The sequence below is a fragment of the Mobula hypostoma genome, chromosome 6, assembly GCF_963921235.1.
Source record: "Mobula hypostoma chromosome 6, sMobHyp1.1, whole genome shotgun sequence".
NCBI classification, from domain to species: Eukaryota; Metazoa; Chordata; class Chondrichthyes; order Myliobatiformes; family Myliobatidae; genus Mobula; species Mobula hypostoma.
The window spans coordinates 118,934,363-118,961,750 of NC_086102.1; the positions used below are offsets into that span (position 1 = coordinate 118,934,363).

General features: G+C 42.2%; 1 long non-coding RNA gene across 1 annotated transcript in view; it reads left to right on the plus strand.

The window, feature by feature from the left end:
• Nucleotides 1-27,388, plus strand: part of LOC134347630 (uncharacterized) — a 99,825-nt gene that overhangs the window by 30,313 nt on the left and 42,124 nt on the right. The window contains exon 3 of the long non-coding RNA XR_010018211.1: nucleotides 5,410-5,497. This is a non-coding gene — a long non-coding RNA (uncharacterized LOC134347630). The remainder of the gene's footprint in view (nucleotides 1-5,409; nucleotides 5,498-27,388) is intronic.

Here is a 27,388-nt window from a genome sequence, read left to right on the forward strand (position 1 = left end):
GTCCGTAGAGGTAGTGGTGGAACTTCTTTATTTCCTATAGTCGACTAAGGGCCTTTCGGTTGACCTGTGCGTAGTTGCATTCTACGCTCGTCAATGATCTTGAAGCAAATCGGACGTTCAGAACCATCTTTCATAATATGTGACAAAATGGCTCCAATGTCATAAGGGGGCACATCGGATGCCAGTCTGATGGGCAGGGATGGGTCATAATGGGTGAGCAGTTCATCGGATGTTATTAGTCTCTGTTTCCTTGAACGCTCTTTCACATCTTTCTGACTATTCCCACTTTGCTCCTGTCTGTAACAGTGCATTCAAAGGATGCAGCACTGTAGCAATGTTTGAGAGAAACCGGTGTAGTAGTTTACATGACCTGAATTGTGAAACATTTTCTGATTTGGATGCCTATAACACTGCTTCAGTCTTCTCTTGTGACTTATGTAAGCCATGCTTGTCAATGACATGTCCACAGCATGAAATTTCATTCTTGAAAAACTCACATATCTCTCTCTTTGCCTGCAGACCAGACTCACTCAGCCTGGTAAGCACTTTAGCAAGGTTCTGGAGGTGCTTTTTTATCATTTTTGCCAATCACGATGATGTCATCAAGGTAACTGTGTTCCTGGGATATCTTGGAGCACTTGATGCATTGCTCTTTGTCAAATTGCTGGACCTGATGTGACGCCAAAGATGAGTGATTATACTGGTATAGTTCCTTGTGAGTGTTGATTGTGAGAATCTCTTATGTTTATGACATGCACTAAGATTTGAACCCTTACTTCAATGTACTTCTTAACCAATTATCCTTAAAGGTTGCAAGCAATAATGTACATTTTTAATCGGAAAAGGAGAAGGGTTTCCATATTCTGGTAACATATATGATGCCAGACACCATTTACTTCCCATGGCCAGCACATCACCCTTTCCTCATTTGTTTGAAGGCCACTCTACACCAGTAACCATCAATATTCAGGCAGTGTTGTTCTCCCTAGCATGTCATATGGATGAAAGGAATGTGTTTTGGGTGTAAATGGCCTCATCCAATTGAAGAAACATCTTTGGCTTCATCATTTAAGTAGAGACAATGTGTGTAGAGGTTCCTAGGGTAATATTCATAACTAAACAAGCTTAGAGTTCCAAATTGAAATATTAAAGTCCCGGAAGAAAGATGAAAAAATAATGATTTTTATTAAAATAAAATAAGCCACAATTGTTAAATGATCTCTGTTTAAATGCCTGTCGTATGTCAATAGTTTAGTGATTTGTGCAGTTTGTCAAAGTAATGAGCTTATCTCATTACTGCTAGGATTAAATATGTATCTAATAATTATTAGAAGGTTACCTTTATAAAAAAAGCTGCAGCTCTGTATATGGGTCATAGTAGTCCTCTGACAATTAACTCCCATAGTGAGAAAAAGTGGGATTCTTTTCTTCATGAACTACCTAGGACTTAAAGGATTGAATGTTCTCATTTGATCTAGCCCTTCAGATGAGAGTAGTTTCCATGGAATGATGTGTTTCTTTGCTGTAACCGGGTTTTACTTCTACTATGGCCAGCATGATCATGATTTTCTTTTCAAATCAAGCTATCCAAAATACAGGAAGCAGCCCACACTAGTTGTCTCGCCTACTCAACAGTTAGCTGAGCTGGATATCAGTTCATGGTCTGTCTGAATGGTAAGGAGGCCTCTGAAAGTGTAGTAAGGATGATCATGATTACTAAGACTCTGTGACAGCTGGTAAAGCTGGTGTAGTTGGCTGTAAAACCCGTTACTGAATTTAGCTTTTAATTGTCCCTGACATATAGAGCCATTTAAAAGTGAAACAATTTTTTGAATTCAAGTTAAGTAAACAAAAATTAAGTTATCTAAAATAACTAAAATCAAAAACTATTTAATGATAGTGAGATAAAACAAAATAACTTTCACAGGTTGGCACACAGGCTTCTCGCCCTGACCGCTGAGTTGAGGGGAATGTGGGAAGAGAAGGGAGCAAGTGGAGAAAGTGAAGGGGAAGTGAGGCAGGCAAGGGTGGGAGGAGGTATAGAGGGAGCTGGCTGATGGGAGCGGAGAGCAAGGTGGTGCAAAGTTCTGAGGAAAGAGACCTGGTGAAGAGGGTGATGGAGAGAGCAAAAAAACGTGAAGAAGGCGAGAAAAGACTGAGGAGGAAAAAAAATAAATGAAATAAAGAGAGCCAGAAGTGGAAAAAGTGAGCAGTTTCAAGTTCTTGGGTGTCGACATTTCTGAGGATCTTTTTTGGGCTTAACATTTTGATGTAATTACAAAGAAGACACTACTACAGTGTCTATCTTTCACTGGTACTTTGAGGATGTCACCAAATACACTCGCAAATTTCTACAGATTCACCGCGGAGAGCATGCTAACTGCTGCATCACCGTCCAGTGTGGAGGGGCCACTGCTCAGGATCGGAAAAAGCTGGGGAAAGTTGTGAACTCTGTCAGCTCCGCCTTGGGCGTTGGTCTCCCCAGCATCGAGGACATCTTCAAAAGGTGATTCCTCATTAAGGACTCCATCTCCAAGGACATGCCTTCTTCTCATTGCTACCAGCAAGGAGGAGATACAGGAGCCTGATTATACACCCTTAATGTTTCAGGAATTGTTACAACATGCACTCTATTATGCCAGCCTCTGGGGTTTAGATGCTCTTAACTCTCCGGAATATGGCTAGCTGGTGCAGCCGCTTTAAGGAATCAGGCTCGCCCCACTACTTAGTGGTCATGTTGTAGTTGCCCCACTAGTTAGTTGTCATGTTGTAGTGCCAGGATTTTAATACTTAAAGAGCATCTGAACTGAGCTTTGGTGCTCAATCATCAGCTCAACATTGGATTCTTGTCTAGCGTCTAGATTTGACCCCTGCCTTCATTTCAGTTTCATATCGTGTCTCGGTTCTAGTCTCGGATACTGCAGCACTTGGGTGCTAACCATCCTCTCTTCACAATACGATTGAGCCTAACATGGACCCAGTGGGGTATCAGTGCCTCTCATCTTTTTTTCCTCTCCTTTTCTCTCATCGACTTTCCCTCCCTCTCCCACCTCCCCCAATTTTCTCCCTATTATTCCTTCTCTTTCTCTCTCCTCATACTTGCCTCACTCTTATTTTTCTTCTTCTATATCTTCTCCTACTCCTCCCTTAGCCTTATCTTTACCTTATTCCTCATCTCCTCTGAAATTATCTCCCACTCTACTACTTCTCTCACTTTGCCTCCTTCCCTCCCTCGTTTTCATCCAACTCTCTCCCTCTATAGTTCATCTGTTTCTTCTCTTTCTCTCACCTTTACCCACATCCTTGCTTTTCTTTCTATACTCAGTCTCTTGCTCTCTCACTTCCTCTCCATGTCCCTGACTTTACACTCATCCATGGAAACAAAGACACTCATGTCAGGCTCCTATTAATATCATAATTCCAAAACCCTCTTTTCTGAGCTCTCTGAATTAGGAATCAGCACCACTTTCTGCAGCTGGATTCTTGGCTTTCTGGTCAACAGACCATAATTAGTTCTGGATAGGTAGCAACACCTCTGCTACGATTGTCCTCAACATAATGTCTTGCAAAGCTGCATACTCAACCCCCTACTTTACTCCCTGTTCATTTATGACTGCGCAACCAGAATCTGCACTAACATAGTTGGCCAGATCTCAAACAGTGATAACATGGAGTTCAGGAAGGATACAGAAAACCTTGTTCTATGGTATCAAAACAGCATCCTTCCTCAATGTCAGGAAAACAAATAAGCTGCTCATTGACTTCAGAAAACAGGATGCTATACACATCTCTGTCTTTATTGAGGGTGAAGAGGTTGAGACCTTCAAGTTTCCAGATGTGAATAACACCAACAATTTATCCTAGTCGAACCAAGTAGACATTATGGTCAAAAAAGCATACCAGCACCTCTACTTCCTCCTACATCAAAGGAAATTTGGCATATTTCTGGCTTAAATAGAAGCAAGAGCTGAAGCAACAAGGACAGCTTTGTTTCTCTTGGGCTTTCAGTAATAAATAATGCATTTCGGGAAGGTTGGGCAGAAGTTAGGGAAGGTGGAAGTTCTCGGCAAGCCTGTCTGTTTTAGGACTTGTTCCAATCAGTGAGCAGTCTACTGTTCAGTTAACAATAAATTCCTCTCAAACATCATTATATGTGATTTGTTTATATCAATTTGAACCTGTTAGCTCTTTCCCTTAGGGACAGAAAACCGCTTGAGAATATTTTCCATGAAATCACAAAGGCCGATAGGCCATAATTCTGAGCACACTTGGCATTAACTCAGAAGGTAGCAGCTTCAGTTTCTTACACAGGAGTAGACTCTTCAGCCCATGACGTTGTTGTGAAATAATTGAATGAGAAATCAAATACGTAACTAAACTAATCTCTTCTGTCTACACAAAGTCCGTACTCTTCCATTTCTTGCACATTCATGTGCCATCTAAAAACCTCTTGAATATCATTGTTGTATTTGTCTCCACTACAACCCTTGGCAGCTCATTCCTGACAAGACTACCCATGGTGTTGTTCCTCTAGCTTGCATAGAGATTCATCCTGGCAATAGAGAAGACCAAGAATAGCAGGTCAGTGTGGGAATGGGGTGGGGAGTTGAAATGGTCGCAACTGGGAGTTCAGGAGAGAGTGCAGAGTTCAGGCCGGTGTGGAGAGTGTGTAGGTGTTCTGGAAAATGATCACCGAGTCTGCACCTGGTCTCCCAATGTAGGGGAAGGTACATTGAAAGCACCAAATGCAGTAGACAAGGTTGGAGGAGATGCATGTGAACCTTTGTTGCACCTTGAAGAATTGTTTAGGTCCCTGGATGGTGGTAAGGGAGAGGTGTAAGGTCAAGTGCTACATCTATGGTAAAGGCAGAGGAAAGTTTTGGAGTAAGGGAGGGATGGTTGTGGAGGTCTGAGCAGATCCGGGAGTCAAAAAGGGTGTGGTCCCTGTGGAAGGCAGAAGATGTGGCTGGTGGTGGAATTACTTTGCCATTGGCAAATTGATGACGTATGCTGAATGTTGAGGCTCATAGTGTGAAAGATAAGGACCATGAGACCCCTATCTTTGTACCGTGCAGAAGGAAAGTAGAAATGCAAGAAACAGAGGAGGTGCAAGATCACAGCTGAAAGAAAGCCATGCTTTCAGATCAAGGAGAACATTAGAGATGTCCTGGAAAAAAAGCCTCATATTGATAACATGAAAGCCTCATCTAATAGCACTGTTTTAATCCAGCAACACACCAATGTACTGATTTAATAACTTACACATATTACACTTATTAAATACAGGGAGCTATTCTGTCACAGTCTTAAAATGGTGCATGTAAAAATCCTTAGTTTAATTTGACCAGAAGACCTGAGTTGTAGAACCTTTATACAAAATGAATAATTGCACATGATTGCTTTTCACAGAAGGACCGTGCAGAATTGGAACAAAGCTGGAAGATAGATTATTACCTACCTGGTTATAGGGAGTTGTCAGCCTCCAGACAAGGTGCAGGTGGGTTCTTTGCTTTCTACCGATCATGTGATATTAGTTGCACAATGAATAGCCAATTTCCCTGCGGAAGCCTGTATTCTTCTCTCAAAAAAACTCCTCAAAATTAATTAGACAATGTCATGCTTGATTTTATCTTATTTGAAAATAATTTATTACCCTTTCTGCTGGATCTATTAGTGCACAGATCAGTGTAATTATTCATTTGCAAAGAAGCTCAAGGGTAATTAGATGAAAGAAGCTTAACACCCAATTGTGTTAGCATCCCCATTCAGAAACATTTTTTACATAAAAGAATAATTGTTGACTGGTTTAGATATAGGGACCATTTTACCCACCAAAAAACAATTGTTTCTATGCAAAAATAATGCTACATTCCATAATGATTCAGTTTAGCCCAGCTATTTCAACTTGTAAATTATTTAAATTCATTTATTCCCCAGTTTAGTGTTTACTCTGAAGAATTGAAGTTACAAATAATGTCAAAGTCCCTTAGTATTTTATTCCAACATTTAACACTTTACTTGTATTGCAATTTTGTTTTCTTTATTCTCCACACGAGACCCACCTCCTGCAAAGCCCTCTTGTCTCAGAAAATGTGATAGTGCCATATTTCTACATTTTATGAGATTTTCCAACAGAGAGCACTGAGAAAAAGAGTCACTTTTAAGTGCTGCCAACAAGAAATCCCCCAGTGGAGATTGGGAATGGAATCACATCCACTCAACCACAGAGATGATCAGAATTCCTGTTTATACAGAGAGCTGGATATTTGTCTGAAGTTACATTGGCCCACCTCCACCCCCCACCCCCCACCAAAGGGCAGCTCAGAGTTGATGGCAGCAGGGCATCTGGTGGTGTGTCCTGTTTGTACATTATGGGGTTTCACAGTTTCATGTCTATAAAGGTAGAAGTATTTTGCTAATAACAATGTAATAAGAGCAGCAGGGCTCCTGGGACCTTGGTGACAGACGTGGCCGACAATCTATTTCTTTTCCAAGGGGATTAATGAACTGAGAAACAAACAACCAGTAATGAGAAGGAGCAGGCAGTTGAATTGAATATTAAATTAATCACTTCAAGAGAAATAAGCAAAACTATAGAGGGAAATAAAATGTAGGAAATACTAAGTTTGGATTTGATATTTTTAGTCAGTATTAGTTCATTTCAAAAAGAATGTTCAATTTCTTAGCACAAGAACTTGATTGGTAGTTATTTCAATAATTGCATTGTTAACAGTGTTAAGCCGTGAACATTTTTCTGTGGCAGCATTAATAGACTATTAATGTTCAACTTCTTGGAAAGTAAGGAGAGTTATGATTCTTTTAAGCAATTTGCTGGCGACTTTGATAATTGGCAGTTCAGAGTGACATTCACATTTCTATGTTCCTGAGTGAGCTGGACACAAAATGTAACTCACGTCAAAGTTGCTGGTGAACGCAGCAGGCCAGGCAGCATCTCTAGGAAGAGGTACAGTAGATGTTTCAGGCCGAGACCCTTCGTCAGGACTAACTGAAAGAAGAGCTAGTAAGAGATTTGAAAGTGGGAGGGGGAGGGGGAGATCCAAAATGATAAGAGAAGACAGGAGGGGGAGGGATGGAGCCAAGAGCTGGACAGGTGATTGGCAAAAGGGATACGAGAGGATCATGGGACAGGAGGTCCGGGGAGAAAGACAAGGGGGGGGGGAACCAGAGTATGGGCAAGGGGTATAGTCAGAGGGACAGAGGGAGAAAAAGGAGAGTGAGAGAAAGAATGTGTGTATAAAAATAAATAACGGATGGGGTACGAGGGGGAGGTTGGGCATTAGCGGAAGTTAGAGAAGTCAGTGTTCATGCCATCAGGCTGGAGGCTACCCAGACGGAATATAAGGTGTTGTTCCTCCAACCTGAGTGTGGCTTCATCTTTACAGTAGAGGAGGCCGTGGATAGACATGTCAGAATGGGAATGGGATGTGGAATGTAACTACGAGGTTTACACATGATTTTATGTCACAAATGAAGTCTGGCCAGTGGGGGTTTTCATGAGTTTGGGTAAAAAGTGCAAAAGTTGTTAACAAAAACAATGAAGATAGAGGCTTCTCCCAAAAAAATACAGACAATGTAATTTGTTGGAAATTTGGGGAAAAAATCTATTAGGACTGTTTGGCTCTGGTTTATGTTTACTATAGTCCTGATGGTTCTCGTATTGCTTAAACTGTTTTGGTTAAAAACAACCTGATTTAGTTTAGAGCAGTGAAAAGAAGGAAATGATTTTAGATAGTTCAAACTTCAAAAGTTCAAAGTAAATTTTGTATCAAAGTGCATACATTACCTTGTCATTTTCTTGCAAGCATTTACAAGAAAAAATAAATGCAATTGAATATAACAAAAAACTACATAAGCAGACAAAAACTGACAAACAACAAAGAATATTGTGTAAATAAAAATAATACTGAGAACATAAGTTGTGAAGAATCTTTGAAAGTGAGTCTGTTGGTTGTAGATTCAGTCCAGAGTAGTGGTGAATGAAATTATCCACACCAGTTCAAGAACCTGATGGTTGTAGGGTAATAAATGTTTTGATGGTGAGTGTGGAAGAAACATTGTTGTCAATCTGCTCTGACTGGAATCTGCTAGTGAGGATCCAGTTGCACAGGGAGCTACCGAGGCCCAGTTTTTGGTGCTTAATGATGAGTTTTGAGAGGATGATAATGCCGGATGCTGAACTGAATCAGATCATTTTTGGTTGAAGCGATGTCTTTATGCCAGTAATATAAAAATCTGTTAGCATTTTGCATAATTTGAGATAAAAAAAGAGACAAATTAAAGAAAACAGTTTGCCGTAGGAAGTAGTTATATTTGCTCATCATAATGATTCCTGAGCCATGATTATTTTGGTAGAATGGAGCAAGGGCCAGTAAACTATGAAGAAATTCCAACATGTTTAGTGAAGCCACACTCAGGTTGGAGGAACAACACCTTATATTCCATCTGGGTAGCCTCCAACCCGATGGCATGAACATTGACTTCTCTAACTTCTGTTAATGCCCCACCTCCCCTTAATACCCCATCTGTTATTTATTCATTTATTATTATTAATTTTTTTTTCTCTCTCTCCTTTTTCTCCCTCTGTCCCCTTGCCCATCCTCTGGGCTTCCCCCCTCCCCCTTTCTTTCTCCCTAGGCCTCCTGTCCCATGATCCTCTCATATCCCTTTTGCCAATCACCTGTCCAGCTCTTGGCTCCATCCCTCCCCCTCCTGTCTTCTCCTATCATTTCGGATCTCCCCCTCCCCCTCCCACTTTCAAATCTCTTACTAGCTCTTCTTTCAGTTAGTCCTGATGAAGGGTCTCGGCCCGAAATATCGACTGTACCTCTTGTTACGAGAATACACATAAAATTAAGATGTTTGCTGGCCTGGGCTAGCATCAGTGGCATCAGCAGTTGGTCTGCCACCTGCCCTCAGGGGAAGGAGAGATAAGGAACAATGGAGCAGCGTCTGGAGATGTGTAATGAAGGGATGTGGGAGAGAGAGCTGTCTGGAGCGGCTCCCCCCCTTTGAACCCTGAACTGTTTGAAGTGATGGACAGGCGATACCCCAGCAGGGGGATAAAAAGGGACAGGTTCGCTAAGACAGACACACATGCCACCCGAGGTAACGAGACCCTGGAAGCGGTGCGCCTCTCACGAGTGGTGAGAAGTACCGGACAACGCACAGGGTGGAAAGGTACGATCAGCGGGAACCCGGTGTGTGTCCGCCCTTGCCTGGGTGCCGGGTTCACTGCAGAGGATCGACCGCATCTGGAGGAGGGGTCACAGTCGGTGACCTCAGGTGACATCACCAAGGACCCGCCCAAAAGTTGCTCGTGAGCAATCTCGCTGGTCTGTGAGTGAAGCTGTGCTGAATGATGAGTTGTTCTCTCTGTCTCTCTTCCCCCACCTTGTCCATCGCCATGGCAACGATTACTGCGAACTGAACTTCGAGTCATTTTGAAATTGGTCATTTACCCCTAGACAACGATAGAGCTTGATTGATGCTGTTATCTTAATTCTGTGCACATGTGTGGTTATCATTGTTGAATTGTTGCATTTATTATCCTTTTGGTTACTGTGTTGCTTGTTTCTTTAATAAAACTTTCTTAGTTCTAGTACTCCAGACTCCAACTGAGTGATCCATTTCTGCTGGTTTGGCAACCCAGTTACGGGGTATGTAACACTCTTCCTAGAGATGCTGCCTGGCATGCTGCGTTTACCAGCAACTTTTATGTGTGTTGCTTGAAATTCCAGCATCTGCAGATTTCCTCGTGTTTGCATGTTTAGTGAAGGCTGGGAAAGCAATGTGCTGGGAAAAGGGAACTAGGAGCAGGCAGATGTTTGTGCCTGCTCTGCTGTTTTGTTAGTTCAAGGACGAATTGTACCTCCCATTCATCCCATATCATTGACACCTTTCTCTAACAATCTGACTTCTGAAACTGGTCCGGCCATTTGAGAGAGCCCAGATTTTGTCCTTCAGAAAGTGCTTCATTGTTTCTCTCTGAAGATCAATTTCCATTGTAAATTATTTGGAGATACAGCACGGTAAAAGGACCTTCTGGCCCAACGAGCTCATTTACACCCATGTGACCAATTAACCTGCTAATCCGTACATTTTTGGAATAGGGAAGGAAACCGGAGCACATGGAGGAAACCCACACAATCACAAGGAGAACATACAGACTGCAGCAGGAATTGAACCGAGCCCTCTGGCAGTGTAATAGCATTACACTGACCACTACGCTATTGTGTCGCCCTATATCTGTATATCACAGAGTACTAGGGTTGCCAACTTTCTCACTCCCAAATAAGGGACAAAAGTAGCAGTCAAATACAGCACACTTGTGTTTACCCTGAGAAAGACTACCATGACCATGAAGCCTTGCGCGGACACCTGTGTGCGCATGTGTGACGTGCGCGTACGTGAAGTGCGCATGCGTGTATGTGCCAATTTCTTTTCTACAAATCAGTTTTGGCTTAATCTTCTGAATTCTGATACCTGTGTAATACATTATTTCTACTTTATATAGGCTGTGTATTTATCATATCATTCTTGCTATTACTATATGTTAGTGTTATTTTAGGTTTTATGTGTTTTTTGGTATGATTTGGTAGGTTATTTTTTGGGTTTGGGAATGCTCAAAAATTTTTCCCATATAAATAAATGGTAATTGCTTCTGCACTTTACACCGTTTCGGCTTACAAATTGTTTCATAGGAACACTCTACCTTAGCAGGGAAAATATGGGACAAGGGCGGTTCCGTATGGGACAAACCAATTTTGCCCAATATGCGGGATGTCCCGGAAAATACAGGACAGTTGGCAACCCTACCGAGTACCTCCATCGGGGATGAAGTTTCCCTGTATTTACCTTATGCCCAACGTTTTAAATTTCACAAATATACTGTTACTCAATCTTCTACACTGAAAGTAAGATGACAAAAAAAGTTTTTATGATTTGATCCGCTCACATTCTGAAAGGCTGTGTATCATCTCGGCACACAACTAAGAAAACTTAAGTAAATTAAGATTGTGACAAATGAGATTTATGAGACAAAAGTTCGGCAATTGGCTGCTTGAACGAGTTCTCGTTAGTGACAGGAGAGATTTGGAATAAGTAGGGCTTGAAGAGGGGAGGAAGCAATGTGTACGGTGAGGAGAATAATCAGGGCTGATGAAAACTGTAGATCACAACATGACAGATGAGAAAGTGGCCCTTGATGTGAGTAGGAGAGATTGTGTAAAGAGAAAGTTTTTGTGGAAAGATTGGAGGCAAGTCACAGGCGAGGGGGCAAGAGAGGGTGAAATCACTAACCAATTGGAAGTAGTTCCACTCTATATTATTTTCTAAGTAGAGTTAATACTTTGATAAAAGTGGAATTTCCGCCACAGTGTTTGTTTGTGCTATCCCCATCAACATCAAACCCTTCCCCCTAATCTCATTTTGGTAAGCATCAAAAGTGGCCCAAAGCTCCACACAGAAAAAACAAGGAATACTGAAAGTCCCTCTACAGCAGGTAACGGGCAGGAGTGTGACACGTTTTTAAGCCTAACTGAAGGAACAATTACCAGCAGCTAAGGATCTAGCGTAGATGGGTGATTGGGGGTGAGCAGATTATGAATCCTTGAAAGCAGCAGAGGAGCTTCTCTAGGAACTGATAAAAACTCATCATCACCTACACTGGCTAGGGGATTGAGCTGTCATCTTTCACTAGGATTTAGCACTCCAGTTCTGTGGGTGTGAACCTCAGGCAAGTGCCTCAGCTGTTCCATTATGAGGCTAATCCTAATTACTGCATTTAACAGAAATTAACACTCCCATATAAACAATCAAAGTGACTACTTAAAAGCTGTCACACATCATCAATCACTGGAATCACATTGGAAGCCAGTAATGCAACTATAGGGCATGCATAATTTTTCCTGCATAGTGCAGCTCTACACTGCAGTAATATTACAGCATGAAAAGCAGCTTTAAACCAAAACCAAAGTTAAGATTATTTTTGTATGTATGCACAGGTGCAAAGTGATTCGTACTTGCAGCAGCATCACAGACACACAGTGTCATGTTAGCAGCATTCATGAGCATTCTTAATTTAAATATAGATTAAACACTGTTTTTGAAAAAAAACTTTGAGCAAAAGAAATACCAAGTCCATTTTAGTGAAAAGTGGTCATAATGTAGCTAAAATGTAGTGATTAGAGTTTTACTGGTTGGTTCAAGAACTGAATTGTTGAAACTGTTCTTGAACTTGGTGGTGTGAGGCTTTGAGCTTCTGTATCTTCTGCCCAGTGACAGATCAGTGTAATTATATGAGAGAAAGACTTGGTTTCTTGTTTTTGCTGTGCTCCCTTCAATATACATAGATTATAATTATTTCTTCTTCATAAAGGAAGGATAAATCACTGTAGTGTAATTTCTGTCACTGTAAACTATAACGGCCTTTCACGAGACACCGCTGCATGAAGCTAATATGAATCTTGTAGGTTAGAAAGTCAGCCATACATTTAACACACACCATACTTGGTTTATTCAAACATAATACAATGTTGGTGAATTAAAGGCCAATTTATACTTGTGTGTCAAATCTACGCCGTAGGTACGACGTAGCCAAGTACCCTACACCATACCCTATGCCATAACCTACGCCGTAGTCTGACGCGCACCTCCCCGTAAATGTAACTATGCGTCGCGGTGACGCAGACCGCAGCAGCTGTGATTGGTCCGCTTGGTAGCATCGCATTTCCTGCTACGCTGCAATAGCTTCCCATTGGGTGACTGAAGGGCAGGGAAGGAACTCTGGCTACAATGCTTTCCATAAAGCTTTACAGACCTCCGAAATTATGGAGGACCCTGTGCTTGACGCCAGTTTGTAGCTAGCTGCTACAGCCCGTTGACTTCCATCAGAAGCTAAAACTTGAATGGTGATTGGCTGTCTCTGAGTATACTGTGCGTACCCTGATGCAAAATAAATGGTTGGAGACAATGAACCAAATCGTCAAATCTACCTGTCGACATCTGGAAATATTTGAAATGCATTTCCTCGTCCATGTCTCTCAGTGGCCGGACAAGCACAGAAAATTCACCCTCCTTCAGTTTCAGTTGCCATTGTTTGAAGTTTGAGTTCCTTCGTGTTGAGTTTCAACAAGAAGAAACTCAACACAGTTGCATAGAAACCCCACCGCCAACTAGCGTTTTGGCGGTGAATTGCAGCGCGACGCAGACACACCAATGCACAAGTATAAATGCTCACAAAGGCATAGCCCACTTGCATAGGCTACGGCGTAGGCTAGTACGCACAAGTATAAATCAACCTGAAGGCTGTTGTCATTGTTAAAACATGTATTCCGTTACTTGCCTACCCACTCATTTTGGGAGGTCAGATACTCGGCCGGAGTTGAGGTCAGTCAGCAGCTCTGCAAGGGGTGATTGGAATCAGAATCAGGTTTATTATCACCGGCATAAGTCGTAAAATTTGTTAACTTAGCAGCAGCAGTAAAATGCAATACCTAATATATTAAAACAATTAAATAAATAGATCAATTACAGTAAATATATATATATATATATATATAAAATAGTAAAATTATAAATAGTGCAAAACAGAAATAATATGTATTAAAAAAAGTGAAAAAGTATTCATGGGTTCAATGTCTATTTAGGAATTGGATAGCAGAGGGGAAGAAGCTGTTCCTGAATCACTGAGTGTGTGCTTTCAGGCTTCTGTATCTCCTTCCTGATGGTAACAGTGAGAAGAGGGCTGTTCCTGGGTGGTGATGATCCTTAATAATTGACGCCGCCTTTCTGAGGCACCGTTCCTTGAAGATGTCTTGGATGATGGAGGCTACTATCCATGATAGAGCTGACAAATTTTACAACTGTCTGTTGCTTCTTTCAGTCCTATGCAGTAGCCCCCCCACCCCCACTCCCCCCATACCAGACAGTGTTGCAGCCTGTCAGAATGCTCTCCACGGTACGTCTATAGAAGTTTTTGAGTGTTTTAGGTGACAAACCAAATCTCTTCAAACTTCTAATGAGCTTTTTTTGGTCCTGTGCAGTAGCATTCCCCCCGACCCCATGCCGACAGTGATGCAACCTGTCAGAATGGTCTCCACAGTACATTTGTAGAAGTTTTTGAGTGTCATAGGTAACAAACCAGATATCCTCAAACTCCTAATGAAGTACAACCACTGTCTTGTCTTCTTTATAGCTGCATTGATATGTTGGGACTAGGTTAGATCCGCAGAGATATTGACACCCAGGAACTTGAAACTGCTCACTCTCTCCACTTCTGATCCGTCTATGAATACTGGTTCATGTTTCCTTGTCTTATCCTTTCTGAAGTCCACTATCAGCTCTTTCGTCTTACTGACGTGCAAGGTTGTTACTGTGGCACCACTCAACTAGCTGGTATATCTCACTCCTGTACGTCCTCTCGCCTCCATCTGAGATTCTGCCAACAATCGATGTATCATCAGCAGATTTTTAGATGGCATTTGGATGGTACCCAGCCACATTCTAAAGTGCATATTGTATATAAATAATACGGTAGTTTCTGGTTAATTGGTCCAACAGTTAATCAGGCCACTTATCAGTTATCGGTTAGTAGCAGCTGCTTATTTGGGACAACTCTTACAGAACAAAAACTCATGGAGAAGTTAGCCAGGACTCCCTTTGTTTATTTGGGACACAATGCCGCTTAACTGTGGCAGGAGGCTGCTGCCAAACAGTTTCTAACTAGGGTCAGGCATGTGAATTTTGTGACTGTTAGATGCTACATCATACTTAGAGTGAACAGTTTTTAAATAGCATCTTTTGTGTGTGTTTGTGTTCAAAAAAACAGTAATTTTTGTCACTCATAGTTGGCATGGAATAAGCAGTAAGACAACCTCTCTGCGATTTCAAGCATTCAGGGTTGGGGATGCCAGAAACGTCAGGACTGTTTTGCTAGTTCAACAAGTTAGAAGCTGTAAATAATCTGAAGGTATTGACAAGCATCTTGAACATACATTGAAAATGAAGGTCTGGAGGGTGCAATTGTCAAAAAAGCATTGTATGAAGGCAAACAACAGGAATTCTGCAGATGCTGGAAATTCAAGCAACACACATCAAAGTTGCTGGTGGATGCAGCAGGCCAGGCAGCATCTCTAGGAAGAGGTACAGTCGACGTTTCAGGCCGAGACCCTTCGTCAGGACTAACTGAAGGAAGAGTTAGTAAGAGATTTGAAAGTGGGGGGGGGGGGAGGGGGAGATCCAAAATGATAGGAGAAGACAGGAGGGGGAGGGGTGGAGCCAAGAGCTGGACATGGTGATTGGCAAAGGGGATATGAGAGGATCATGGGACAGGAGGCCCCCAGTACAGCTCCAATTTCTGTCTAGTGCAAAGGGTGAAGATATTATCTAACCTACACTAAACAATTAGACAGCTTCATCAACCTTTTAGTGGCACTGAAATCTCTCACATTCCTTGAGAGCTCAGATAGCTGCCCTACTGATGGTGAGAACGAGAGTCACTGCTGGAGACCTGGAAATCTGAAGCACAGCTTTCACTCTCGTGGGGAGTCACATTGTTGAGATGCAGCCCTGAGGAAGAGAAATGTGTTCACAGGAGGGGCACTGACTGCTTAGTCTCGGGATGCTTTCTCCCTCTTAGACCATTACCAGCCTCTTTGTTAATGCCATGCAGGCAACTAACTGCGCTGCACTCGCTGAGAAGCTGCAGGAGATAAGTTCACAAGGCTTAGGAAAGCTTGTTTCATCCACTATACCCAGTGAAGTTTCTTCAATGCTGTCAGACTGTAGCTTATTTAAAATTTTGTATATAGACAGATTTGTTTGATAATTTAGTTTTTCTTCTGCACTTGGTAATTATATTTGTAATGGTGATGGCCAAGTCCCAGAAGACAGGATTAAAGGAATGCAGTTGATAGTGTAATTAAGGATGGTGTGATGATTGGATTATTGACATTGAGCGGGATTTAGGTAAAGTGTTCTTTAATGGGAATGATCTCCCAGGAGCCCTGATTACCATGCCCATTCATGAACACTACCTTTCTCATTCTTTCGTCTCTTCCCTTCTCCTTTCTGCCCCTGCTGCTCTCGCTGTTGCAGTGTTTGCTGTGAATCCTGCCGCTGATGTTATGGCAAATGCAGATCCCACCTGATGACAGAGTTATTCAGTCTGCAGCTGACAACCATAAATCTGGCTACCCATTCAGTGCTCCGCGGCAACACTCCTCAAACAGAGAGTGAGTTATTTGTTTTAGTCACATGGGCCTATTTTGGCAGCACAGCTTTGGCTTTGGCTAGATCTTCTGCTCTCCGCAGGCTCCGAACAATAGTAATAAGGGAATTATCGCAGGTGCCTAGTAGATGAGAGCCTGAGGCAGAATGAAAGAATCATAGCTGCAGCCAAGAAACCAAAAGTAGAACTGTATAATAAGCTGCATCTGGCCCCAAATCAACCGTACGTTTAGAAAGTACAATCTCTTATGATTGATAAGGATGCCTGGTTGTTGGAGAACCCACTAGGCCATGTTAATGTACTGACACCTTGCCTCCCGGGGAGGCTTGCAATCCAGGTAAAGATTTATGGTCCCTGTTCTCGCTTCATTAGCGCATGAGGATGGAGAGCTCAGAGCTTGTTTACAGTGTCCTCTTACCGAGTGATAAGTACAACATGTTTTGGATGTCACAGAAGAAGCCCGACACTCAACAGTGAAGAGTTGCTGGCTCTGATCACGTCCTTCTACAAGGTTAAACTGGGGTTACAGTGAGTGCCATAGCTCATGGACAGACTGAGGTCTGAACCTACATACATGCTGCTATAAGCCAGTTTTCCATTGTACCTATACCTCACCATAGTTGTGCATATATCAAGGCTTAACTTGATTGGACTTTGGTTGAAATGCTGATGCCTCAGCTGTCAGTGTATCATTTGTAAATCATCGATCTGTGTATGACCTCTTGAACAAATCCTTTCTCCTACCTCCTGGCACAACAGCAACTGCTTTCTGTCCTCTTGTTGCTTCTGCCCAAAGGCAGTACCTCAGTGAGACTGCAGCCAGAAATGTTGCAGTTCCAACACAGTCATCCTCTCAGCATTCAAATTTAAATTCCCAGAGTTAGAAACCACACTAAAACCCTAGGAATTATCCAGCAGCCCGAAAGCCAAAGCTGTAGCTGCTGCTGACTGACACTCCTTGAATGGTGTGTTGGTAAATGGTGCTTCCTGTCAGTTAATAAACTGAGCAAGGTGGACAATTAGGAATGCAAGTGTGTTCATTTCCTGAAATTACTCTATTTTGCCCGATCTCTTATGGCTAGCAGTGGTCAGTTGGCAGTAAATGCAAGTGTACTTTCTGAATGTAATATTAGGTGAGCATGCACCGTTCAAAAACTAACCAAAAAGCTGTTAAAATGCTGTACACGTCTTCAATTTCAACTATTCAAACTTATTTTAATGAATAAGTATGTGTGTGGTTATTCTATTTCTGATGGACACAACTAACTGGAGTCACCTACAAATCGCGAGTTTCTTATTCACTCAGTTCTGCTTTGTTGACAACTTCCTGTCTGTTTTGATACCTATCGCCTAACTTGACATACTTAGACCATATGCATGACTCAATACAAAATAGCTTATTAAAAGCTTTTCAAAAATTCAAATATACTAGGTCTACTGAAAACACCTTTTCTACCCTTAAAAGTCAGTATTCACATATTTAAATATCTATTGTTTTGAGTTAGTAAATTTGCTGATGACACAAATGTTGGGGATGTTGTGGATAGTGTGGAGGGCTGTCAGAGGTTACTGTGGGACATGGATAGGATGCAAAACTGGGCTGAGAAGTGGCAGATGGAGTTCAACCCAGATAAGTGTGAGGTGGTTCATTTTGGTAGGTCAAATAAGATGGCAGGATATAGCATTAATGGCAAGACTTTTGGCAGTATGGAGGATCAGAGGGATCTTGGGGTTTGAGTCTATAGGACACTCAAAGCTGCTGCGCAGGTTGACTGTGGTTAAGGCGGCGTACGGTGCATTTGCCTTCATCAATCGTGAGATTGAGTTAAGAGCCGAGAGGTAATGTTACAGCTATATAGGACCCTGGTCAGACCCCACATGGAGTACTGTGCTCAATTCTGGTCGCCTCACTACAAGGAGGACGTGAAAGGGTGCAGAGGAGATTTACAAAGCTGTTGCCTGGATTGGGGAGCATGCTTTATGAGAAAAGGTTGAGTGAACTCGGCCTTTTCTCCTTGGAGCGATGGAGGATGAGAGGTGTCCTGATAGAGGTGTATAAGATAATGAGAGGCATTAATCATGTGGATAGTCAGAGGCTTTTTCCCAGGGCTGAAATGGCTAGCACAAGAGGGCAGTTTTAAGGTACTTGGAAGCAGGTAGAGAGGAGATGTCAGGGGTAAGTTTTTTTTTTTTTGAAAACACAGAGAGTGGTGAGTGTGTGGAATGGGCTGCCGGCAGCGGTGGAGGTGGAAACGATAGGGTTTTTTTTTTTTTTTAAAAAAGAGACTCCTGGATGGCTACATGGAACTTAGAAAATTAGAGGGCTATGGGTAAACCTAGGTACTTCTAAGGTAAGGACATGTTCGGCACAGTTTTGTGGGCTGCTGGGCCTGTATTGTGCTGTAGGTTTTCTATGTTTGTGTTTCTATTTATTCCCTTTTGAAATCTGACTGCTCATTTAGGACTTTCTATTTCAGTCCTTTTTTTAAAGTATATCTTTGCGTAAAGATTTATCTTTCCTACAGCCAATGTAATACTAACTGATAGAACATAGGACACTACAGCACTGTGCATGCCTTTTGGCTCATGGTACTGTGCCAGCCTATTTATCTACTCAAAGATCAATCTAACCATTCTCTCCTACATAGCTGTCATTTTTTCTATCATCCATGTGCCTATCTAAGAGTTTCCTAAATGCCACTGATGTATCTGCCTCTTCACCACCCCTGGTAGGGCTTTCCACTCATTCACCACTGTGTAAAAAACTCACCTCTTACACCCCCTGTACTTCCCTCCAACCACCTTGAAATGATACCCTTTGCATTAGCCATTTCCCATCCTGGGAAAAAATCTCTGCCCATCACTCTATCTCGGCCACTTATTATTGTGAAAACCTCTATCAAGTCACTTCTCATCATAGAATAATAGAGCACCACAGGTCAGAACCAGGCCCTACGGTCCATCTAATTCATGACAAACTATCGTTCTGTAGAGTCACATTGATCTGCATCTGAAGCACAGACCTCCATACCTCTCCCAGTCATGTACTTAAACCAAATTTACCTTAAATGCTGAAATTAAGCCCACATCTACCACTTCTGCTGGCAGCCGGTTCTACACTCCCAGCACCCTATGGGTGAAGAAGCTCCCCCTCAAAGTTCAATGTTCAAAGTAATTTTATTATCAGAATACATATATGTCACCATGTACAAACCCGAGATTCATTTTCTTGTGGGCATTCACAGTAAGTACAATGAACAGAATAGAATCAATGAAAGACCCCAACCAACAGGATGGACAAACAACCGATGTACAAAGGGAACATGTGTAACTCAGGGAATGGTCTAGAGAATAAAGTCCTTTTCTATTCAACCTATCCCTATAACTTAGCTCCTCAAGTTCCTTGTGAATTTTCACCATACACTTTCAATCTTATTGACATCTTTCCTGTAGGTATGTGACCAGATCCATACACAATACTCCAAACTAGGCCTTACTGACAGATAAGTTGAAGTCGTATGCTGTAAAACTTTATCATATCATCCCAACTCCTATCCTGAGTACTTTGATTTAGAGTATTGGATTCGTAGAGCCTTTGAATACTTCAGTACAGAAACAGACCCTTCAGCGCATCTAGTCTGTGCCAAACCATTAATCTGACTAGCCCCATTGACATGCACCCGGACCACAGCCTTCCATACCTCTCCCATCCATGTACCTATCCAAATTTCTCTTAAATGTTGAAATAGACGCCACATCCACCACTTGCACTGGCAGCTCATTCCATGCTGAGTGAAGAAGTTTCCTCTCATGTTCCCCTCATTTCACCTTTCACTTTTAACCCATTACCTCTAGTTGTTGTCTCACCCAGCCTCAGTAGGAAAAGACTGCTTGCATTTACTCCATCAATACCCCTCATAATTTTGTATATCTTTATCAAATCTCCCCTCAATCTTCTACGTTCTTGGGACTAAAGTACTAACCTATTCAACCTTTCCCTTGTTGAATAGGTTCCTCAAGTATGAGCAACATCCTTGTAAATTTTCTCTGAACTCTTGAAATCTTATTTACACCTTTCCGAAAGGCCTAAATAGGACATAATACTCCAAATTAGGTTTCTCTAACGTCTTATACGATTTCGGCATAACATTGCAACTCCTGTTCTAAATACATTGATTTATGAAGGCCAATGTGCCAAAAGCTTTCTTTACAACCCTCTCTACTTGTAACACCACTTTCAAGGGATTATGGATCTATATTCCCTAATCACTCTGTTCTACCACACTCCGGAGTGCCCTACCACTCACTGTGAAATACCTACCCTAGTTGGTCCGCCCAAAGTGCAATACCTCATACTTGTCTGCAGTAAATTCCATCTGCCACTTTTCAGCCTATTTTTCCAGCTGGCCCAGATTCTGCTGCATGCTTTGATCATCCTCTTTGCTGTCCACTACACTCCCAATCTAGACATTCACAAATTTGTTGATCCAGTTTACCACATTATCATTCAAATTGTTGATATAGATGACAAACAACAATGGGCCCAGCACTGGTCCCTGTGGCACACCACTAGTCACAGGCCTCCAATCAGAGAAGCAGCCAAGAATAACCACTCTGGTTTCTTCTGCAAAGCCAATGTCTAATCCAATTCACTACATCATCTTGAATGCCTAGTGACTGAACCTTCTTCGCCAACCACCCATGCAGGACCTTGTCAAAGGCTTTCCTAAAGTCCATGTAGACACCATCCACTGTTTTGCCTTCATTAACTTTCCTGGTAACTTCTTCGAAAAACTCCACGATTGGTTTGACATGACTTACCTTGCACAAGGCCATATTGACTATCCATAATCAGTCCTGTCTATACAAGTACTCATATATACAGTCTCTTAGAATACCTTCCAATAACTTTCCCACCACTGATGTCAGGCTCTCCAACCTATAATTTCCTGGCTTATTCTTAGAGCCTTTCTTAAACAACGGAAGAACATTAACTATCCTCCAATCCTTTGGCACCTTGCTCGTGGCTAAGTATGTTTTAAATATCTCTGCTAGGGCCCTTGCACTTTCTGCACTCCTGAGAGACAAAGGGTGAAGACAGTGACATATGACATCACCACCAGGAAGGGGATATGAAAGAGGTGATTGGTTCAGAAGTCTGATAGCACTGAGGAAGAAGCTGCATGATATAACTTCAAAGTTGCTCTTCATTCATCTAATTTCTTTTCTGACTTTTCCAAAGCTTTTTTTTGGATTCTTGTTCATCATCCTCTCCATAATTGCTTGTTTACTTGGTGTGAGCCTTTTCTGCTACTTTACATTACTTTCATATCTAGTTTAATCCACTTCTTTTCAATAGGGTATATTTCTCCTGAATTCTCTTTATATACATTTTCCACTACTATTCCCTCTCTTAGTTTGCCAATATTGTATTACGGTTTACCTTTCCTAGTTTCCATTCTCATTACATTAGATTAGCTTTTCCAGGTTGGCCTTTTTCTTTCATACTTCATTCTCAATTACACAGTATAATGGGAGTTGAAGTAATAATATGCTGCCATTTAGTTTGAATGAAATGTGTGTGTCTTGGATATATTTCTCTGATTTAAATTTTGCCTGATTTGGACAGAGCTACTGTCATGGTTAAGAGCGTCAAAATTCATTTCTTTCAATGTATTCCTGGTGGAAAATGAGCACATAATGAATCTTCAACCCATCTGAACTGCAGTTCCAACATCGCCTGTAATTCAGTTTCTCATCATGCTTGGTTGAGTTTCCAGCAATACTTAAGGCACAAGCTGAATCCAGCTCAGAAGAAAGCCAGCCATTCCATGGGGAAGGTGTGAGATAAAGGAAAACAAGGAAAGAGGATAAAGTTAGCCAACCAAACTCTCCACCTTGATGGCGCCTTCCATTAATAAATACATGACTATGAAGTGCTGCACAAGGAACAGGTGCTTGCTGGGAACTGATCTTAACACTGTTGGTTACATGTGCAATACAAGTCCATAATATATAGGAGCAGATTAGTCTTTTTGACCCACTGAGTCTGCTCTGCCATTTCATCATGGTTGATCCAATTTTATACAGGCACTTTAATAGGCAAGGTAAAGAAGGATATGGACTTAATGTGGGCAAATGGGATTAGAGTAAATGGCTAAAAATATCAGCATGGACTGTATGAATCTGAGATACAGTATCACCTCTTGTTTGTTGATGTATACAATGCACCCCTGTTAAACAACGGCAAAGTTTTAAAATTCTTACCCATTTTCAAATCCCTGCATGGTCTCTCCCTCTCCTATGTAATCTACTCCAGCCTTGTAACTAACTGTGATATTTGTATTCTTTCAATTCTACATCCAAATATTTTTGCTGGTCTGCTGAGGCACATGCTTTCAGCTGTCTAACTCCTCGACTCTAGAATTCCTTCCATAAACCTTCCACCCTATTTGGTCTCTCTTAAAAACATACTTACTCTTCTGAGATTTTAGTTGGCTGCCCTTCCACTAGTCGAGTTCAAACTTTGTCTGATAACGTTCCTGTGAAGAAAACTTGTTACGTACTCCGTAACTGGGTTGCCAAACCAGCAGAAATGGACCACTTAGTTGGAGTTTGGATTACTGGAACTAAGAAAGTTATATTAAAGGAATAAGCAACACAGTACTCTAATCAAAAGGATATAAATGCAACAGTTTAGCAATGATAATTTACACATGTACACAGAACTAGGATAGGATCAATCAAGCTCTATCGCAGTCTAGGGGTAAATGATCAGTTTCAAGTGACGTAAAGTTCAGTTCAATTTAGTTCAGTTCAGTTCGCAGTAATCACTGTTGTGCTGTTGGGGCGGGGTGGGGGGGGAGAAAGAACGAATGAATATTCAAATCGGATTCCAAACAGACCTTCGATATTCCTCGCAGTTAGCTTTCGGGTGAGCCCTTTATAATGTCTTCTGAGGTCACTGACTGTGACCCCTCCGTTCCAGATACGATCATACTTCTGCGGTGAACCCAGCATCCAGGCAAGGGCGGACACACACACCAGGTTCCCGCCCGACCGTATCTTTCCACTCTGTGCGTCTATGGCTGGTCCTGCGATCAGACCTCCAAAACGCTCACCAGCTTGTGGGGGCACACCACTTCCAGGGTCTCGTTACCTCGTGGTGTTGTGTCTGTTGCCTTAGCGAACCTGTCCCTTTTTATCCCCCTGCTGGGGTATCGCCTGTCCATCAAACTTCAAACAGTTCAGGGTTCAAAGCCACTGGTCTCTGACAATACTCGGAACTGTGTCTCCTTTTCGTTAATCCCTTTCGTCTCTCATTAACATTTCTAAATGTTCCCCCATTGCCCTCTTATCGGCATCAATCTTCTGATAATTTGGTCTGTCGTCACAGACTGAATGGATAATCCACCCCATCCTCCTGATAACGTGCTAGTTGTCAAAGGTAATATTTTTAACCAATTTGATTCACTTCATATGATAAACACATAGTACATACCAAAAACTATAGATTTAAAACTCCAGAAATAGGGCACCTCTAGCCTTGAGTCCTGACGAAGGGTCTCGGCCTGAAACGTCGACTGCACCTCTTCCTACAGATGCTGCCTGGCCTGCTGCGTTCACCAGCAACTTTGATGTGTGTTGCACCTCTAGCCTTGTTGCTTTGTTACAACTGATATCTACCAACAGAACAGAAGTTGTTATCTCACAGTCTTCTCTCAGTCTTAAAGAGTTGAAACCCTAATTCTCCAAACCACTTACTTTCTAATAACTTGCCTACAAATGTTTAGTTTGTGTTTTGCCGGAGATATTACAGATTTAGTCTGAACTTGACAAGGACCTGTATTGCTAAAGTGGGATTAATTGTATCTGGCATCAACGCAACATTTGACCAAGAATAATGCCCAAGGAACCCAAGCAACCTTGAAGTCAATAGTAATTGAAGGAAAAACATTCCACTGGATAGACCCATTCCTAGTACAAAGGAAGGTAATTATGGTGGTTGAAAACCAGTCATCTCAGCTCCAAGATATTCCAGCAGGAGTTGCTTAATTGTACTTGGTCCCACCATCTTTAGCAACTTCTTCAATGATCGGAGGCCCATGACCTCTGTCAACTGGAAGAAAAAGACCAGGGATCATAAGCAAACACCCCAACATCCAAGTCCTGTTCTGTCACATCTATTCAGTCTCAAAATCAGGTCAAGATCCAGGAACATGCTACCCACTAGCACTGTGGGAACACCTACTGTCCTAAGGGAGCGGCTGGGAATGGACCCAAATGCAAGACACAGACACTGAAGTATTAGGAACAGGACTTGACTGGAGAGCTGGGTTAGGGACGTGACTAGATGCAGACTAGGAGCTGGGACAAGAACACAGAATTGGGCTAGGACATTGGCTAGGCAAGCGGGACCAGGACAAGGAACTGGGAACTAGGAGCCTGGGCTTGGACTCTGAGCCAGAGGACCCTTAGACGTGGCTGGGACAGGACAAGGGAACCTCAGCACCGGAATGGGCCAGGTACTACAGGGCTGGGTGAGGCGCATGGACAGGACAAGAACACAAAGCCTTGACTAGGTCGAGGGAGACAGGAACACAGAGCCTTAGTCTTGGGAGACAAGAACATATATCCTTGCTTGAGGGAGGACAGGAACGCAGAACCTTGCTTGAGGGAGGACAGGAACGCAGAGACATGGAACACAGAGCCGGGACCCCTCCTTGGGAACAGGATTTGGGGCCAGGGCTCTACACAGATTCAGGACCCCTCCTAGGGAGCAGGACATAGGGTCAGGTCTCATACACAGAACACAGAGAGACAGTTCTCAACACAAGGTAGCAGCAAACAGCCAGACCTACCGAGCAAAGGCGTGGACACAGAGACAGTTTTCAACACTAGGTAGCAGCAAACAGCCAGACCTACCTAGCAAAAGCATGGACACGGAGACAGATCCCCATACACTTCAATCAGATGTTGATTCTCTTGATGGCCAAACAAAGATTTAATAGAAAACCAAAATAAATTTAAGCCAGATAGCCTCTTGAACAACATGCTTCTTTCAATTTTGTATCAATTACAGCTCAGCAAAACATGCTGGACTAGCAACTGAAGTTCTGTCTGTATCTTGTTTTACGGCAGTTGGCATCCAGCTTAATGGTGCATTACCACCACCCTCTGCTCCAGAATGTGCACTAGACCACACACACACACACACACACACACACACACAACCACCCTCCCATCTTTGACCATCCTAGTATCCTATTCCTGTTTATTCGTCATATTCCATAAAAAAACCCCTGTACCCCTTAAAAACGCTAAAAATACCCGGACTTGTGCTCTCTCACCCATGCCCAGCAACCCCTTTAATGTGAATTCCTGCATCCCCAACTCCCTTAGTTTAATTCTCATCATCTCTCTCTGTGTCCCATACTTCCTGCAACACAAAACTACATGTTCTACTGACTCCTCTTCCTGACATTCCTCACACAATCCTGTCTGGTGTTTCCCTATCATTTTCAATGTTTTGTTTAACGCACAATGCCCCAGCCTTAACCTAGTCCACACAATTTCCTCTCTTCTGTTTCCATTACCTACCCTAGTAACTGCAACACTCTTTTGTATTTGATATAAATGCCTCCCTTTCCCCTCTCTGTCCCATCTTTCTTGCCACATTCGGTTGACTTTTTCCCCAGATTACACACTTAACCTCTGCTTTACTGATACTAATGTGCATTTCCACATTTTCTTTCTTTAACGCCCTCTTTGCCAACTCATCCACCCTCTCATTCCCCTTCACCCTTACATGTGCTGGAACCCATAGAAATTTTACCTGACCTCCCTGATTTGCAATTCTTGTAACTAACTGAAGGACTTCATAAAGTACATCTTGCCGACTGTTTGCGTGAAAAGACCTTAAACATGCTAGAACTGAGGATGAATCTGAACATATCAATGCTTTGACTTGTCTGGCTTTCTGCACCCATTGCAACGCAACCAACACTGCCAGCATCTCCACTGTAAACACCCCTAACTTATTAAATGTTCTTCTGCTGATTCCAATTTCTTTTGCTGGTATGACCACCCCAAACCCTGTCACTCCTGTTGCAGGTTCCTTCGCACCATCCGTATAAATGTGAGTATAATCACTATACTTTTCCATCACATGACAGTTAAATGCATTTACCAAATCTGTTTTATATCTTTCTTTCCTTTTTACCTCTAACAAATGCCAGTCTATGTCAGGCCATACAAGCTTCCATGGAGCTACAACCGGATAAACTACTGAAGGACTTATCCTCAGATCAAATACTTCACATTCTTTCGCGATATCATTCCCTACCCGACTAAAGGTATCCCTCTGAAACCTCCCATTTTCCCAGCACTCCTGCAACACTCCTTTAGTATGGTGAGAATCATTGTGCCCCTGCAAGTTAGCCCAGTAGTTTGCCATCAGTTGCATCCTTCTTAGTTCCAAAGGCATTATTCCCATTTCTACCTGTAGGGCTGACACTGGTGACGTTTTAAAAGCCCCACTGCACACTCTCAAGGCCTGAGCCTGAATCACATCCAGTTTCCTTAAGAGACTTAGCTGCTGATCCATATATTTCCATAATCCAATACAGATCTTACTAAAGCCACATACATTCTCTTCAAAGCTGAACAACTTGCTCCCCATTCCCTACCAGTCAAACATCTCATCACATTTATTACTTTTTTACATTTCTCCTCAACTTTCCTGATATGGTCTGCCCATGTTAATCGTGGATCAAATACAACTCCCAGAAATTTAAATGATGCAACCTTTTCTAATTCAACCCCATACACCCTTAACTTCTTCCCTACCTCAACCCTTTTCCTGGTAAAAAATACAGATTGAGTTTTGTCTACTGAAAATCTACATCCCCAATCATAACCCCACTCCACCACTTCATCAATTGCTTCTTGTAGTTTCCTGACTATATGGTCCATGTTCCTGCCTCTTTCCCACAAGGCCCCATCATCTGCAAACAGTGACCTACCTATATCCACTGGTACCTTTGTGAAGACATCTTTGATCATAATCATGAAAAGTAATGGGCTAATCACACGACCTTGAGGTGTGCCATTTTCCATTATGTACTATTTTGATAATTC